The sequence below is a fragment of the Lepisma saccharinum genome, chromosome 3 (genome assembly GCF_977018435.1).
Source record: "Lepisma saccharinum chromosome 3, izLepSacc3.1, whole genome shotgun sequence".
In the NCBI taxonomy this organism is placed as follows: Eukaryota; Metazoa; Arthropoda; class Insecta; order Zygentoma; family Lepismatidae; genus Lepisma; species Lepisma saccharinum.
In genome coordinates this window covers 59,241,667-59,260,944 of record NC_139231.1, presented here as the reverse complement: position 1 = coordinate 59,260,944, position 19,278 = coordinate 59,241,667, and the positions used below count along the sequence as shown (strand labels likewise).

The 19,278-nt window shown below is 37.0% G+C and overlaps 1 protein-coding gene across 2 annotated transcripts in view; it reads left to right on the top strand.

Annotated features, from left to right (window-relative positions):
* Positions 1-19,278, top strand: part of LOC145985805 (uncharacterized) — a 107,168-nt gene that overhangs the window by 76,670 nt on the left and 11,220 nt on the right. The gene's annotated exons all lie outside the window — the stretch shown is intronic.

The following is a 19,278-nucleotide window of genomic DNA, read 5'->3' as shown; positions in this document are numbered from 1 at the left end:
ACGTCATGGCGCCGTGGTGGATTTCTTCCCCTTCCCCTTTTACCTTGAACGGTAGTTCCTAACTGGGCACTTCGAAGCAATCACAGAAAAGCAGACTGTCTTGTAAATCGCATGCCATTTATTATTTCGAGCTCCTAGGTTTTGGAAAGTGAAATAAAAAAACTCATATAAGATAAATTCATATTGGTTGGCTTCTTTGGTTATTATTTGATGTCTATTTTCTACTTACTCCTTTGAAATTTTGTCTACTGTTTTCAGTAGATAAATACGTGCTTTCAAACATCAACTGTGTTCAGATTTTCAAAAAGATATGAATAAGAAAAATAATAAGGGGGAATGAAATGTAATATTTACAGCCAAAATATTAAGCTTAACATATCATACACTATACTGAATATATTATTTTCACTTGTATTTAGTTACTCTACTGTACTGCTTTCAGTAGACCAATAGGTGTTTTGAAACATCTATATTAAGAATTTTTTAATTTGAATTAAAATTTGGGTGCGTCAAAACTTAGGGTATTTTTCACCCGTCACACTATACGGGGCCCAGCCCCTTATCATTACAAAAATAAAAACGTGTCTGAAAACGAAAATATCCTTACCTGGGTTGAAAGCTGAGTCTGTAAAGGGACACTCAGCACAAACAAGGACAACACACACACAGTCCTACGAAGATTGTACTTTCAGTACTTCCAGACGACAGAGCCTCAATAGTCTGCCAAATGATATAAAAACAAATTGTTATATAAAAAGTTATATTCACAGCCAACATGCTGAGCCAAACACACTACATGCAATATTACATGTTGTACTGAAGAGAATATTTCACTTGTAGTTCCTCACAGAGGTGCCCACAAGGGGGGAATTATGGCGCAGGCTGCGCCATCAAGATTTTTGAGAGGATTTTTTCCCTTCAAATAATATAAAATTCAACATTTATATATTTATCAAAAATATATGTAAATATTTTACCCCTTAAATGCACCATATTTAATCCATTAGATGAAGAAAAGAAAGTGTTTAAGGGTATTATCGAAGAGGGGGGGGTATCCACCTCTTACATATTATGCCTTAATTGAGACATTGGTTCGGGGGGAGGGGATTCTGAATTAAACGTTGGGGGGAGCAGTATCCAAATCTAGGTCTTAGATTATGTCAGGTATTTTAGTTAGAGGGAAATTGAACATTAAATTGAGGGGGTATGCAATTCTTGTGTATTGCTATTGTCTTAGACTGTTGCGGAAATTCTGGTGTGGAGACTGATAATTAATTTTTTGGAGGAGGCAATGTCCACTCTTCAATATCAACAGTAAGTCTAAAATTGGCATGGAAATTTTGGTGGTAGGATTGAATATTAAATTTAAAGGGGGGGAGAAGAAGCTTTTGCTAAAGTGTTAAATCTTAGATTGTTAGGGGAGATCTTTAGTGGGGGAGAGTTCGAATATTATATTCTGGGGACTACATTCAGCGGTATGGTATCCACACCTTTTCAGCGTCGAATGTGTGAGAAGAAGTAGTTGTATTTGTGGTGGGGACAGGACGAGAAAGTACGAACCCCTCTCCAGCAGCTTTGCTACACTTAAAACTTGCTCAACATGGTTACATGAGCTTTTTGTTCAAGCGTGGAGCTCTTATAATTCAAGATTTTTGTAAAAAATGCCCTCGGGAATTTTTCAGAAAGTACGAACCCCTCTCCAGCAGATTTGCTATACTTAAAACTTGCTCAACATGTTCATTTGTTCAAGTGTAGCACCTGCCTAACCCAAGAATTTTATAATTCGGAAAATATCAAACCCCCCTCAAGCAGATTTACAAAATTGCATCAGTTTGTCTATAAACTTGAATCTATACCTACCTATACATATTTACTTCAGGTTTAAGTTTAATTGGATACCATTCAATTTGCTTATCTAATATTAAAACAAAACAATATGCAGAGCCTACCTCTAGAATTGCTTCGTGTTTGCATGTTTCTCCTCTGTGGCAATGTGTGGAATTCCCGAGACGGTAGTATTGATTTTTTTCCTCAGCGCCAGTATTTACAGAAATTCCCGATTATTGCATCAGCCAGTTATGTGAGAGTGACTGAGGGGAACAGATGTGTTGATACAGTGCTTCTCATACTTACTGGTTTAAATTCATATTGAACAATATAAAATCTGATATTTGTTGTAATCCACTCATATTTAGAGTCAAGCTTATATTTGTCCCAGCCTGTTGTACATAACAAGGTTATTGCCATTCAAGATATGCATGTTCGTGCAGGCATTTGCGCTGGGTCAGTGTGAATGATTTTCCACTTGTGGGCTATTGGCTTTACAACCTGTCATAAGATTAATATTATTAATAATAATCCATAGAGATTAGATTTGAATCCCAGGAAATTTTATATAAATACCAAAGCCAAAAATATTAAGTGTATACACACATACATACATACACACACATACAAATCACACGGCTGAAGCCAACTGATATTTTTATCTAGTATAAAATTTTGAATTGAAACCCAGGAAATTGTATATAATAAACAACAGCAAAAATGCCAAATCAAAAATATTGTAATCAGTGCAAGAAAAATATATCCAGCTCTAATTGGGCCAAGCATCAAAAAATTTGTAATCCAGACAAATACAAAACTCCCACAAAAATTTGCCCCAAATGCAATAGAAAATATAACATGGAATATTTCACATATAAACATAAAGATACTTGCTCTGTACAGTCATCAACATCTGGTCTGAAAAGAAGGCACGAAGCACCTGTTAATGCCAGAGCAGCAAAGCAGCCACGCTATGCAGTACCCATCCGTAGCAGTTTTAACGGCCAATTAAGAGATCACCGGTTTGTATCAGAGCCAAGATGTGGCATTGAGAATTTCTTGAACAGTAAAAATTCTGATCTGCAGGCAATTCTTAATGCACAAAATGGATCTTATAAGCTCTCCCTCAAATTGTTTGTACAATATAAGAAACCAAATGGCACAAAATTTACACATCGCCACTTAACAGAAACTGTACCTGTATATTCAAATTCAAATTCAGATACAATAATAAGCAGGCTGATAGATCAATTGAATATCAAACACTCTGAATTTGCGGCAAAAGAGTCAGGATGGAGCCTATGCGGTTCATCACACAAGCTCTATGTTAATATTTCTGAATTCACTCCATTACAAGGATCCACTTATGTGCCATTACCTGCTAATATCAAAAACAAAAGAGCCGTGGTCAATATAAAAAACACCGACCAGAAATGCTTTTTGTGGTGTATATTAGCTGCTTTGTATCCAGTTTCAAGCCATCCTGAGAGAATAACTTATTATAAACAACATGAGCACGATTTTGACGATGTAATAGAGGGTTTGGAATAACCAATGTCTGTTCAGAATATTGATAAATTTGAAAAAAGGGCCAGGCACATCAATGGCAAACAATTATCTATTAATGTATTTATTTGTTCCACTGGCAATTGCCCGATAGCACCTCTCAGAATCAGTACAATTGATGATGAATCTGCTATTCCGATTGATCTGCTCTTAATTGAAGGAGATGATACATACCATTATACTCTGATACATAATCTTGAAGCTTTAGTGAGAACACAACTAGACAAATATAAAAAAATATTTAAGTTGTGCAGAAGATGCTTAACTGTATTTGATGGTAGAAAAATGGTGAATGGTGTTTGTGAAGAGAGTGCAGAAATTGCTAAAAACAAGTTAATTGAGCATCTGAAATACTGTGGCAACCATAAACCTGTTCATATGGTGATGCCCAATCCAAGTGAAAAAGCAGAATTCAAAAAGTATGAAGCCTTGTTGGAACACCCAGCATATATTGTCTGGGATTCTGAATCAAATCTCAAATCTCTTGCATTCTGTAGCCCAGATCCAGAAGAATCTTCAATTACACCGTACCAGCAACATGAACCTTCCAGCTTTTGTTATGTGGTTATACGGGATGGTGTTGTTATTAAAGAATATTCATACAAGGGACCAAATGCCATCAAAATATTTGCACATAAAATAGAAAATGAGTGCCGTGACATAGCATCTAACATCTTATTAATATCAAAACCCATGTTGCCTTTAACAGAGGAACAGATTGAAGATTTCAACAATGCAGAAAAATGCCCGGTATGTGATTCTGAATTTTCAGATACAAATATCAAGGTGAAACACCATTCTCATACAGATGGTCGATATATACAGGCCCTGTGTAATAGCTGTAATATTAAGATCAAGAGACCAAGATTTATCCCCATATTTTGCCATGGAGCATCCAATTATGATTTCCATCATCTGATCAGGTACGAGGGGTTTGACAAGCAGAATTTAAATATTTTAGCTGAAAATGATGAAAAATATATATCTATTAGCAAGATAATTAAAGTTGATGGTGTTCCTATTCACATAAGATTTCTTGATTCTTACAGATTTTTATCTGCTGGCCTGCCTACACTAGCCACTCAATTATCTGATGATCAATTCAAAATCACACGTGCATTGTTTCCAAATCAGGACCTGAAATTAATTAGGCGGAAGGGTGTATATCCATACGACTATGTTACAGATTTTTCTAAATTTGATGAGTGTTCCCTGCCACCACAACAAGCATTTTACAGCAAAATCAGAGGATCTGGAATCACTGATGAAGATTATCACCATGCTCAGTTGATGTGGAACAATTTAAAATGCAAGACATTTGGTGATTATCACATGGCATATTTGAAACTTGATGTCACTCTCTTAGCTGATATATTGCAAGCATTCAGAAAATCTTCTATGCAAAATTATGGACTGGACCCAGTGTATTTTTTCAGTGCCCCGGGTCTAGCATGGGCCGCAACGTTTTTGAACACCAAAAAGCAATTGGATCTGATCCACGATCAAGATATGTATCTGTTTATGGAGAAATGTATAAGAGGAGGGATGGTGCAATGTTCCCAGAGATATGCCAGAGCAAATAACAAGCATATGCCTGATTATGATCCAGCACGGCCATCAAATTATATACTTTATGTGGATGCAAACAACCTCTACGGTCATGCCATGATGCAAAAACTGCCATATGCAGAGCTTGAATGGGTTGAAAATTTCAATATTGAAGATCTTAAGGATTTTGATGACAGTGAACATGGCCTCTTCTTAGAGGTTGATCTGACAATTCCAGATCATTTGCACAACAAATTTTCTGATTTGTCCCCAATTCCTGAGGTTAAGTGCTCACCTGGCTCTAAACAGAAGAAGCTCATGATGACTCTGGAGCCGAAACAGAGATATGTCATATATTATAAAAACCTCCAGTTCCTGATGCGTCATGGTGTTCAAGTAACCAAAGTTAGAAAAGTCTTAAGGTTCAGGCATTCAAGATGGTTGAAACCTTATATTGATACAAACACGGAGCTTCGAACATCTGCAAAGAGCCAATTTGATAAGGGCTTGTTTAAATTGATGGTGAATTCAGTGTATGGCAAAACTATTGAAAATGTCAGGAAACATACCGATGTTAAAATAATTACTGACCCCAGCCGGAGCAAAAAATTGGTTGCAAAGCCCAACTTCAATTACAGAAGAATTTATGATGAGCACATGGCACTTTTCAACATGATGAAAACAAAGATTAAGTTTGATAAACCTATTTATGTAGGGGCTGTGATATTGGAATTGTCCAAATTACATATGTTAATATTGTATTATGATGTGTTGAAACCTTTTTATGGTGATCGTGTAAAATTATTGTACATGGACACGGATAGTTTTATTCTTGATATTCAAACAGAAGATGTTTATCAAGATATGTCACAGCCTGAATTGTTTCAATACTTTGATACCAGTGAACATACATTAGTTCAACCCCACAACAAAAAGGTGCCTGGCAAGTTAAAAGATGAGACACTTGGTGATGTTATTGTGGAATTTGCTGGGTTAAGTGCCAAGGTGTACAGTTTTAAAACATGTAGTGCTGTTGTCAAAAAGGCCAAGGGCGTTGGCAGAGTTACTGTGGAAAAAGAGCTTGTATTTGAAGATTATAAAAATTGCATCAAATCACAGAATTCAATTAGAACATCAGAAAATAGAATTCAGAGTGAGAATCACTTATTGACTTCAAATATTGTAACAAAAGTGGCCCTGGACCCACATGATGATAAGAGATGTATTTTATCATGTGACATACATACTTTACCTTGGGGGCATTGTGATTTGAAAAGTGGGAAACAATGCCCAATTACAGAGCATGATTTGAAATAAATAAACATGCCTATGAACTTATTTGGGTTCAAAAAACAGGCTATTATGGAGCTGCCGACACCACAAGCCTCTCCTGATATGCTGTCTAAACTGAGTGGCTTGTTAATTATTCATCTGAACAGCATACTTACAGATAATGATGATGAAACAGGTAAAACATTGTACATATTTAACAATAATTTAAATCATTACCAATTACCTGTAGGTGGGCAATTGCAATTTATTACAACCCCTGAGGGTGATGTCAAGATTTCAGTAGGGAGAAATATTTATAGAATTAAGCACTCAAACATGATTTCTGGCACTGTATATACTGTTTCTGCTGGTGACTGCTTATATATTGAGGTCCCTGGATCTTATGACAAGCTTATACCCTTTTTTATAGAATTAAGAATCAGATACTCTATAATAAATAACCATTAAAACAAAAATGCCTAATGATATATTTGGCCATACAAGACATGAAGATCACAGTGATGAGATTCTGATGCTTGATGTCAGAGTCAAGAAATTAAGAAGTGATTTACAAGCTTTACAAACCACACTCAATGCCAGTCTTCAATTAGAAATTACAAATTTACAATCACAATGCATGGACCCTCTTCTTAAAATTGATTCTGAACTCAAAGTGCTGCTTCAGAAATATACTGACCTGGCAACATTAGATAATTTTCAAAGTTTAGAAGAGGCTGTAGCAGCTCTTCAAGCCAAATTTAAGACCCAGGCTAACAACTCTGAGCAATTGAAACAACAATTGGAAGAGCAGATAAATAATGTCCAGACACAACTCCAAACAATTGTCAAAAGCATAAAATCACAAGAAGATTTTGATCTAGTGATTTCCACTCTAAAAGAACAGGTTCAGTCACTCCAGATACCTAATCTGGATCCTCTGCACAATGCCATAGCCGAGGTTAAAGAAAAAATTGAGACACTTGAAAATTTTATGAACAATTTGCCATCTTCTGATGCTTTGAATGCAATAACTCGGAGTGTAGCAAATATTAAGCTGCAACTTGAAACATATGAAGATTTTGGAAAAATTCAAAGTACCATAACCCATCTTGAAGGTACAATAGCAGCAGTGCAAAGTGATTTGACAAATATACAAGAATCTCGCCTGCCTGGGATTGTAGACACCCTTGTCAGTGTCCAGCAACAAATCACAAAGCTTGAAAACCTCAACACTGAATCTGAGCTATCTCATTTTCATCACTTGATCGATGATATCCAAACAAAACTTGAAATTTTACAACAATCAACACCCACTCAGGCAGATATAGCCCTGCTCCAAAATGCTATGCAAAATGTGGCTGATGCTTCTGAATTAAACAATGTAAAATTGGCACTTGAATCTTTGCAAAATACAGTATCAAATCTTCCTACATCACAGGAACTTAAAAATATTAAGAGAGCAGTGAATAGGATATTGAAATCAGAAGATATCAAGAATATCCAAGCAGAGATCAAACATCTCACTCAGACAGTGGCCACTCTACCAACCAATCAACATATTAATGAACTGCATGCCCTGTTTGAGGATATCAGAAGACAGGTCCATGATCTTACTGCTCAAAATTCAAAATTGGCAGTTGTTGAAAATTTGCAACAAATTGTAGCTAATATCAAGCAACAGCTAGGGACCATGGAATCCAATCAAGCAAATGCTCTGTCTGTTTTTGCCACCCAGCTTCAAGAAATTGTGCAACAATACAAGAAACTCATTGTGGACATAAAAATCAAGCCAGGCCATGATGATGTTGTTAGGACCATCAATGAGCACCTTGAATCTGTAACAAGCAGATTGCTTACAGCAGAAAAGGAAATAACAGGCATAATCGAGAATCCAAAACATACAGTAATTCTTGAATTGTACAGTATCCCCAACAAAGAATATGATTCACCATTTACACCAGGTGGCAAAATATATATGCTGTCCCCTGCACAATTTTATTACCAGTTTTTTGTTGGGGGCACATTGAGACCAATCAAGATCAAATATTGGCATCAGCCACAGGCACACCACTACCCCACCTTATCAATAACAAATGCTGAGAACAAAGTAAAAATCACCAGTGTAGAGTTAGAGGATTTTACAGACCCCAATACATTAGAAACAGCATATGTTGAAGATGATGGATCTCTGGAATTTAAAATACAAATAGGGGACAAATTATATTTAGAAAATCCTGCAGTATCAGCTGCTGAACACCCCATAGTTGCAATATTCTTGTTTACATACCATGTCTAGACAAGTTATTGTTGATGAATTACACAGACAAGCCCGACATAATTTTAAGAGACTGCCAGTAGTCACAAAGGGCATAGATGATTTATGGCAGAGCGACTTGATTGAGTTGTCAAGTGGACAGTTGAAAAACTTAGACAAAATCAACAAGGGCTACAAGTATCTACTCACTGTAATAGACACATTTTCAAAATTTGCCTGGGCTGTGCCACTCAAATCCAAGACTGGAAAATGTGTTACAGAAGCCATCAGGACAATCATCAATCATTCAGGAAGATCACCGCGCTATTTGCAAACAGATAATGGCAAAGAATTTTATAATTCAGTGTTTCAACAATTTATTAAAAGCCGGGCAATAAAACATTACTCGAGTTACAGTGATCTCAAAGCCTCAATTGTAGAGAGATTCAACAGAACCTTAAAAAATCTTATGTATAAACAATTTACACTTCAAGGTAATTATAAATGGGTTAATATTCTTCCAGAACTTCTACATAAATATAACAACTCTGTCCATTCCACAATCAACATGAAACCCTCTGAAGTAACTTCATCTGATGAGCAAAAATTGATCAGGACTGTTTATTATCCTAGATACCAGCCAACAACAAGAAAGGCCAAATACAAGGTGGGTGATCAAGTAAGAATCAGCAAATATAAGCACTTATTCAAAAGAGGCTTTACAAGAAACTGGAGCACTGAATTATTTACAGTGGTTCAAGTTAAACCCGGGACCCTTAACACATATATAATAAAAGATCATCGAGGAGAAATTCTCAAAGGCAGGTTCTATGAACAAGAGCTCAGCAAAACTAAACAGCCTGACACATACCTCATAGAAAAAATCATCCGCAGGAAAGGCAACAAGATACTTGTCAAATGGCTGGGTCATCCGGAAAACAGCTGGATCGATGCAGACAAAGTGATAATATGAGCACCTGGGATGTTATAAAAAGGCTTCCAGAACCTGAACAGCAGAATAAGAGAAATGGAAAATTGCTGCCTGATAATATTAGGTGTCTTATTGTTGGGCCATCTGCTTGTGGTAAAACTACACTAATGGTTGATAATTTTTTATTGGCACCCAACTGGTTAGACTGGAAAAACAGGCACTTGTATATCTTCTCTAAGAGCTTGGAACAATTAAAATATCAGCAGCTGATGAAGCTATATGATGGATTGGATATTGCCACTTTTGAAACAGATGTTAAGCCACTTCACGAATGTCTCGATAATTCTGTTGTTGTGTTTGATGACGTTATACTGGATAATCAAAACAAGGTTAGGAATTTCTTTACACAGGGGCGGCACAAAAACATTGATTGCTTCTACCTGGCACAGACTTTTTCTAAAATACCGAAGCAGCTGATCCGAGACAACAGCAATTTTATATGTGTGTTTCATCAAGATCATACCAACCTCAAACACATACATGATGAATATGTAGGTGGGGACTTGAGCTACAATGACTTTTCCAAGTTTTGCAGCAGGTGCTGGAACCAGGACAGTTATGGGTTTGTCACTATTGATATGACAAGAACACCCAATAGCGGCAAATACAGAAATAAAATCAACGATTTTCTAGACGTTGAAACATATATAAATAACCATGAAAAGGCCAATAATTGATGATCTTAAGTTAAGAGATTATCTTGTAAAAAGATTTAAGGGATGGAAATCAGAGAACCGAGGAATTTATGAAAAACACAAACAAACAGAACAGCCTGTAATTGATGCTATTAATAATTTAGGTAAGAATATCAAAACTGTTACAGAGCAAAATCAAGATTTGATCACGGAGCTTGTACCTGTAGCTGCAAGAAACATATTAGATTATCCATTCACCCCACTTTCCAGTATTCATACACCTAGTCCTGTTGCTCCTAGAAGAATTGAGGCAACACAGGATCCTATTGAATTGGGTCTTCTTGCTCAAAAATATTTAACCACACCTAAAGACAACAAAGATGAGGTGTTTGGCTTATATGCTGACACAGAGCTTGATGGCAGCATCATTCATAGAATTGGCAATTTCAGAGTAACTTTTATGGGGGATGATATAATTGTTTATTCAGAATCTCGTCTCGGAGAAAAAGGTGGTTTTGTTAAATATCCCGGCACACCTGGATTGTGGGAACTGATGACTCGGAAAAGGCCTGGCAGCTATACAGATCAAGATTATGAACATTACAAAGAAATATTAATAAAATCAGATGCTCTATACCAGAACAATGATCCCACACAAAAAAGAGTCAAGTCTAGCAGTGGAGCAAAATACAACAATTTAATCAAACCCATATGGTCACAGATCAAGACTGGCAGTGGAATCAAACAATACAACACCCTGCCTAAAGAATTTGTGTGGGTTGATGATGTCAGGAAACTTGTAGATAGGTTGCTGGTCATAGCTGGGGAGGAAAATGCTGGGAACAACAATTTTTACAATGAAAAGGTTGGAATTATGGACATGATAAGCACCAAATTGTCTAATTTTATAGTGAATGACCCTAAGGGGATTGGATATCTCATAAAAATTATTAATACTTTACCACCTAAATTTTGGAATATTTCTGAGGGTCGGGGCCTGGTTAATGACATCATAAACAAGTTGCCATTTGAACTACACATTCCAGGCTATCAGTATTGTGGTCCAGGCACAAAATTGGACCATAGATTAAACAGAGGGGATCCTGGTGTTAATCCCCTAGATGCTGCTTGCAGAGACCATGACATAGCATACAACACACATTCTGATCTTGACAAGAGACATGTTGCAGACAAGAAATTAGAAGAGGCTGCATTTGGTAGATTTGTAAGCAAAGATGCTTCTTTGAGTGAAAGAATATCAGCATTGGGAACCACCATAGCTATGAGCACCAAACAAAAACTGGGGTGGGGGTTGTGAACATGTATATAATAAACCTACAATGAAGGCCAAGGGTGTTATGTATCAAATACCTTATGCAGGTCTTAAATCTCTTAAAACTATTGACAGTCTTTTGACCAAAAAGCAGCGCAAGAAAAAAAGCTCTTGTATTGCAAAGGGTCATGGTATGAAATTGTTCCTTAGCACCCCCCAATTAAAAAAATTACAGCAATCAAGAAAAAAATCACATGTGGGGGGATTTATATTTACCATCCCGGCCATCTTAGCTGCTCTCGGGGCTGTGGGGAGCTTGGCTGGGGGGTCAGCCGCCATAGCAAAAACAGTAATAGATGCCAAGAAAAATAGGGCAGAATTAGATGAGCAGAGGCGCCATAACCTGGCCATGGAGAAAAAAGGCAAAGGTGTTAAGAGAGCCATGAGTAAGTTTAAAAAAAACAAGAGCCGCTTACAAACCAAGATATTGAAGCTTTAATCAAGCCACTGGGCATCAAACATTTTAGGGGTGTGTACATGTCTGATTCTTTACCAGAACAACCACTCAACAAAGAGTGTGGCATTGTTAATTTGGATGAGTACAAAAATCAGGGCACTCACTGGATCTGTTATCTTAAATATTTAAAAAATGAGGCATTTGTGTTTGATTCATTTGGAGGTGTTCCACCTGAAAATTTAGTAAAATATCTAAAATCAGTTAATCTCTATTACAATAATGCCCGTGTTCAAAACTTCAAAGATGTTAATTGCGGACATTTGTGTTTATCTGTTCTTAGATATATGTCTCAAATAAATAAACCATCAATTGAAAATTTTCAAAAAGCCTTGTGGTATCTGAAACATCATGGGGGTATTCCATCTCACCAGCCAAAATTCAATATTGAAACTCAAATTGCATGATGACATAGTGTATCCCAAAACAATAGCTCTCAGAGCATTTTACGGCATGTACCTAATCCCAAATATTACACACCACAACAATACAATTGCAGTAGGGGATCAAAAAATTGTCATCACTCCAGGGCAATATAATCTATCCACTCTAAATGCTCAATTACCCAGAGGTGTAGTGTTAAGTCAAAATTCTGTCACTCACAGAGTAGAGATTGTATCTGCTACAGAAACAGTGGATCTGGGTACTATAGGAGAGCTGTTAGGCTTTGAGAACAACACAAAACTTGAACCGGCCATCAAACACACTGCTATGAATATACCCAAATTCTTAGCCATAGAGACTCTGAATATTCACTGTAATGTGGCCGAGGGTATGATCACCAAATCAAATGGCATAGGCACTCACAAACAAACCGGCATCATTGCAACATTTAAACCTAATTCCGAATTCATGGAGCCAATCATCTACAATCCATCCCCAACATTATATTTTCCTGTGTGTCATAACAGAATAGATTATATTGAATTGATGGTCACTAATGAAAAAGAAGAATTAGTTGATTTTGCTGGAGCCACAACAACTGCAATCATAGAGATTTACATTTAAATAAAAATACATACAATGGAAAATATTGAGAGTTATGAGCTACAATCATTCCCCCCAAACAGGAGGACATTTGCAAATTTAAATCAACCCAACACAGAAATAGAGGTTGATCTTGATGTAGGGGACGGCTTTATACACCCCCACAGAGCAGATCTATACATCAAATTTGATGTTGTAAAGCTGGATGGAACAGATTATCCGGCAAATTCAAATATAAGATTGGTAGATAATTTTGTGCCGCATCTGTTCTCTGAAATTGAGATCAGAAAACATGGTGTTGTTATAAACAGAATAGATTATCCCGGCATTACCTCCACAGCTTTGGCCACACTAAAATTATCCAAAACCGAGGCTTCTTACTACAAAATAGGGGGATTTGAGGCTGGTGATAAGATATTATCTAAGAACCACACAGTGCTGTTCCCCATGCGCCTGTTGCCAGGATTCTTCTCGGATTACAAAGAAATTATGTGGAAAGGCGGTTTAAGAATTACATTTAGAAGAGCTGCAAATGATAATAATGCATTGATGAGGTACAGTACATTAAACCCTACAGGGGAAGCTTTGCCTAATACCTTACCAGATGCAGGCAAATGCATTATTCAGACTATGGAGTTAAGAATCCCCGTTGTTGAATATGAGGCCAGTTACGCTCTTAAATACAAAGCTGATATAGTAAAAAATCCCCAGATTCCTCTGCAATTTTACACATATCAATGCGTACAGAAGGTTGCCACTGGTTCTTATTATGAATTTGATGCTACAAATTCATTCTCCAGTATTCAATTTGACATGCCCGATTTTGTAGTGGTACTGTTTCAGACTGGAAGACACAACAATCAGGAAAAAAATTCAAGTAGATTTGATAACTGCAACATCAAAAACATATATCTTAAAAATGGCAGAAATGAGGTATTCCCTAGGGAAAATTATAATTTAGACATGTCCAAGGATGATTTTCTTAAATTATATGAGGCTTTTTCTTCCTTCAAGCGCGTCACTACTGGCAATACTGACCTGTACTACGCACCAGATGAATTCAAGGAACGGAGACCCATGTTTGTAATTAACACTTCAAAAAGGAAACAAGTTGTGGTTAATGACAGGACAAACATTAAAATTATCTGTGAATTCCACGAGGCTTTACCAGATGACACCATATGTAGCGTTATTCTCATAGGTGAAAAATCATATATTTATGATGTGAGAAATGAGCGGGTCACAGAGCAGTTCTAGAAGCACGATTCAGGGCTTCCCCCATGGCGCAGTGGTAGCGTCATTGCCTTGTAATCGAGGGGTCCCGGGTTCGATTACCCGGTGGAGGCACAAGTAGTTCGGATCCCACTTTAAAACTGTAGGGCCAGTCCCGATTAGCCTTACTGTGCATAAAATGGACTTAAAACAGCAACTCGAACTAGAAACACAATTCAAACACAGAAACCCTTTGGATATAAAACAATACTTTACCGTCAGAAAATATATTACCTACCCATTTTATGCACCTATGCTTACGAGCAGAAAAGCTTTTACCTACTAACACAGCACATTTGCCATTGCAATTATTCTGTTGCGACAAGATCAACCCTTTGCATGACAATATCCGAGAAGGCAATTCCTCAATATGATGGATGGTCCCTGAAAGGGTGCATAGTATAGATAAGAATTTCTTTTTGAGTTCCATGACAAATGACGTGTAATTTCCCTCGGAAAAGGCACAGTGTAGGTAATATCAATAGATATAATCACTCAGGCATACAGAAAGAAGGCAATTACTCTTTGATGAAGAATAACTCTGAAAAGACGCAATATAGATTATATCTGTTGACATACAACTCCCGGGCAAGCAAGATTAATTGTTGGCGGAAACATGGGACTGATCAAAAGATTGGAAAAAACATGCAATGTTGACTTGACCTCCATTCTATTGTATTGTATTGATCAGGCAGTTTTGCTCGTAATGTTGAGCCGATATTCTACCCAGATAACAAAACTCTGGCGATTCTTAATAGAGAATAATTTTGCTCTGTTGTATAACATTTTTACCAGGTTTAAGATCTGGGAGCTATCAACTAGCAAAATTATTCTCAAAATCTCACGTATGGAGTGCCACATCTCTCAGGACTCGAACCCGGAGCCCCTTGTTTACAAAACTACAATATTAACATTTTGCCATCAGATTTTATGAGGACTCAAACCCGAACCTTTTGATTACAAGGCAATGCACTACACTCCACTCGGTCTCAGAACCCAATAGATATCAATTCAAGATTCCTGGGATTTTGAGAGAAAAACATACTATAAGTTTAATTTCTGGTATGGCCAAAAATTGACAAGCTTATGTACAAAAATCTGGATGATGCAACTTTTGTAAGTATACACAAATCAATCTGATGAGCTCGTACTTTCTGAAAAATTCCCGAGGGCATTTTTTACAAAAATCTTGAATTATAAGAGCTCCACGCTTGAACAAAAAGCTCATGTAACCATGTTGAGCAAGTTTTAAGTGTAGCAAAGCTGCTGGAGAGGGGTTCGTACTTTCTCGTCCTGTCCCCACCACAAATACAACTACTAGAAGAGAAGCTGGAAAACGGTAAATATCGCGGGATGCCCTGAACTGTACTCGTGACGGGAGCGATAAATAACTTTCCGGATCTTGGGAGTCTTCCGATAGACTTGCCTGCAAGTACTTTAATCACGACCAAGAGAGGAAACTACAAGCACATTAATAGAGCTGTCGGTGGTATTAAAACAAGGTTCAGCACTTGATCCTTTTTTTCAGAACATGTCAATTTACTTCATAAAATGAGAGACTTGAATTAATAAGTATCGACTTTACGGGACTGCAGTTTGTTTTAGGAATACCCTTGTTAAACATCTAAATTTTACTCCTTAACTTGACAGAATGTTTTCTGCTTGTAAATGAAATTTGCATCTACTTGTAACTGAAGCTAAATTGTCCGACTTTGTTACAATGAAGGTGTGTTACTTCATCCACTCAAATCTAAGTGAAACTATGACATACTATGGTAATTATGTAGTTTAAACTCATAGAAAAATATTTTGTTACAACATAGAGTAATCAGATATTTATATCGGTGTTCATAAATATACTGTTTAAAAGTAACTGAGTTACAGTGGCAGTTACTTGCTTCAAAAAGTAACTACGTTACAATTAATCATTTTAGAAAAATGATTAAGTTACTTCAACAGTTACTTTCGGCTGGAAATTTTTCTCCAAACAAATTAATCGATGATCATTGATTGAAAGAAAATAAATATAAAAGACTTACTTGTGTTTTGTTTTATTTGTGTTTCTGGTACATAATATGTCTTCATAAGCACATATAAAATTATTTCACCTTAGCATCCAAACAAGCGACTAGGGAAACAGAGTTGCCAAATTTAGCTCTTCCCCAAATTACTAATTTCAAGTTAGTAATTTAAGTGTTGTAAAGTAACTGTAAAAGTTACTGTTGATAACGTTACCTCTATTGCAAAAAGAACTCTGTTACAGCTACAGCTTACTTTTGAAAGTTGGTAGTTACAGTTAGAATTCCTAAAATAAGTAACTGTTACTTGTAACTGCAACACTTGTAACAAATTACTTCCAAACACTGATTTACATAACAATTCTATTCCATCTGTGACTAAATTAAATATATATATGATTAACACATATTGTGAATGTAAAAGAAGTGGGTAAAGAAAGCTTATTTTGCATGCTTTCTGAAATGAGTAATCATATGTGATTGTACTGTGGCCAAGTAGCTTTCCGGACTCAAACACAACTAGAGATTCACGTGGAACGAGTCACACGGGAGAAGCAGATTAAGAAAATGGGGAAACAAGGAAAAAGAATGAGTAGAGACAGAAGGAAAATGTGTCAGAGACACGATAGATTGCGAAATGGGATCACGCATGAAAGAGTTTTATTTTGACGTGACCTCCATTGCATGCTACACTCGTTCAAGGTCACACCCATTATCGACCTTTTCCTTCTTCACAACAATGACTGCCCCTCGCGGAAGGGGGGGGGGGTTGTTCTTCCATTGGGCAAATCCATCTCTTTCTTTTATATTCAGCCTTTGTGTCGAATCGTGGAAGGAGGAGGATATTAGTGACTTACTTATTAATGTTATTTCATATATATAGGTCGCCACTTCTAAATAGTATCCTAAGTAGTATTTAGCTGTACAGTCACCGGCAATAAAAACGGGACACCTGGAGACTGAAATACTGCAAGGCGTTATATATGTTGCTTAACTCTACGGCGATAAGTGGACTTTAATAATTTTCAATGACAACTTCTACCAGCGCCGTAGAGTTAGGCAACACACATAACGCCTTGCAGCGAAGTAAGTAGTCCAGAATCTAGGTATCCCATTTATATTGCCGGTGACTGTACGATTTCGGAAGTAGTAACTTGGTTTTGATTGCCAGAAAAATATGGAAAAGCAGAAGGACATTGACGTCCGTTACCAGCGAATTTCACTCTGGTGAATGCTTTAATTGGAAATTGTTTGGCGAGAGGATCTTTGCTACAACCTTGAACCTTCCTTCCCCCCGCATCCCACCTCACTTAGAACACTGGTTCTGGTGGATTAAAAGTGGACGAACAATTTTCAGCTTCTCTCTCCCTTTCTCTCTCTTTGCGTTTCCTTCCTTATTTCTTCTTCCTCCTCTTCTCTCACTTTCTCTCTCTTTAGCTTTCCTTCTATTTTTCTCCCTCTGTTTCGTATATTCCCGTTTCTCTTAATCTCGTTTCGCCTAAGGGCTTATCCACAAAAGAAAAGGCGATTTATGTCCTGGCTGCATATCGGGTGTTTTATAAATAATTCACGAAGGGTTACAAAAAGTTATTGCAAGTAAACTATTGAACTTTCGTTAATGAAACTAGTCCAGAACGAACGCGGAACTCAAACAGTTTCTTTTTAACACCTACACATGTTCAATGTATGCACCACAGGTGACACGGAACGTATCAACACGATAGGAATGCAACAGTTTGTGCGTACATGTTTCGTTAAGCTGAGAGTTCATATCCCTGCCGCTAGGCGACACTCAAATCACCCACATCACTCAAAGAGTTTTGTGCAATGTTTTGGTCCCCAAAATCACGGACCTTGCACCGTGTGACTTTTTAGTGGGGTTTCATCAAAGACAGAGTATTCGTCCACCGATTCCACGTGATATCGCAGCCCTAAAGGGAGCGTATCATCGCAGCGATAGACAATATCGACAGGCCAATGTTGATGCGAGTGTGGCAAGAACTAGACTATCGTGCCGATGTGTGCCGTGTCCCCCGTGGTGCATACGTTGGAACATTTGTAGGTGTTTAAAAAAACCTGTTTGAGTTCCTCGTTCGTTCTGGACTGGTTTCACTAACGAAAGTTCAATACTTTATTTGCAATAAATATTTGTAAACCCTCAAGTATTTATGAAACACCCGGTAGTTTGAAAGGGAAATATTTTTTAAACGAGGGAAACTTGATAACATAGTAACGCAGTTCTTTTCATCCTTTTGATTTCAAATTATTAAACTTAATCCTCTTTTTGCACAAGATAATGTCTTGCGCCTTCTGTTGGATCAGGGGTATTGCTGAGAAATTCGCAAATGAAAACACCCATGGAGGGAATCGAACCCGGGCCACCCCAGTAACAGTCTGTACTGGACCACCGCGGCTCTACTTTCCTCTGCACGACCACTATTTAATATTCAACAAAGACAAGAAGGTGAATTTGGAGAAATATCCTGTTTGCTATAAAATACATTCTGCTTCCATGTTATACATCCGGGATATATTTTTACTTTTATAATCTCCATAATATGATACTCAGTGGCGGCACTAAAGGGGTCAGAGTGGGCAGTTTTTAGAAACAATGTTCTGATCATAAAGTATTACAGCATTATTATTGCCACACACACATATTCTGTATATAGATTTTACTTTTGAATATCTAGTAAGTTGGAAAGTACAAGGTCTTTAGGTGAAGGTTCAACTAACATAAAAGAAGACTTTTTTAGAATCTTATTAATCGGTGCTAATGAAAATTAAATTCATAAGTTTGTGTTTATGTATATTTTATCGAAGCTGCTGCTAGTTTCAATATTTGCAGCAACAAAGTATCTGTGCAAGAGTAGTTATGTTTTACTAAAAATCATGAGCTCCTGATCTGTTTCTGTTAGCACCAGATCTGTTACGTAAATATTCATTTCGGGCGTTTATTTATGCGGGCTTGTCGGTTGTAGCCCTGGACATCCATTGAGGAAACATTGTCTTGAAAAGGGCTACAAAATAAAAATTAACATGTTTAAAATGAGGCAAAAGAAATATATAAATAATTTAGCTAACAATCTGACATGGCGTGGCCAAAATTATAACTGAAATT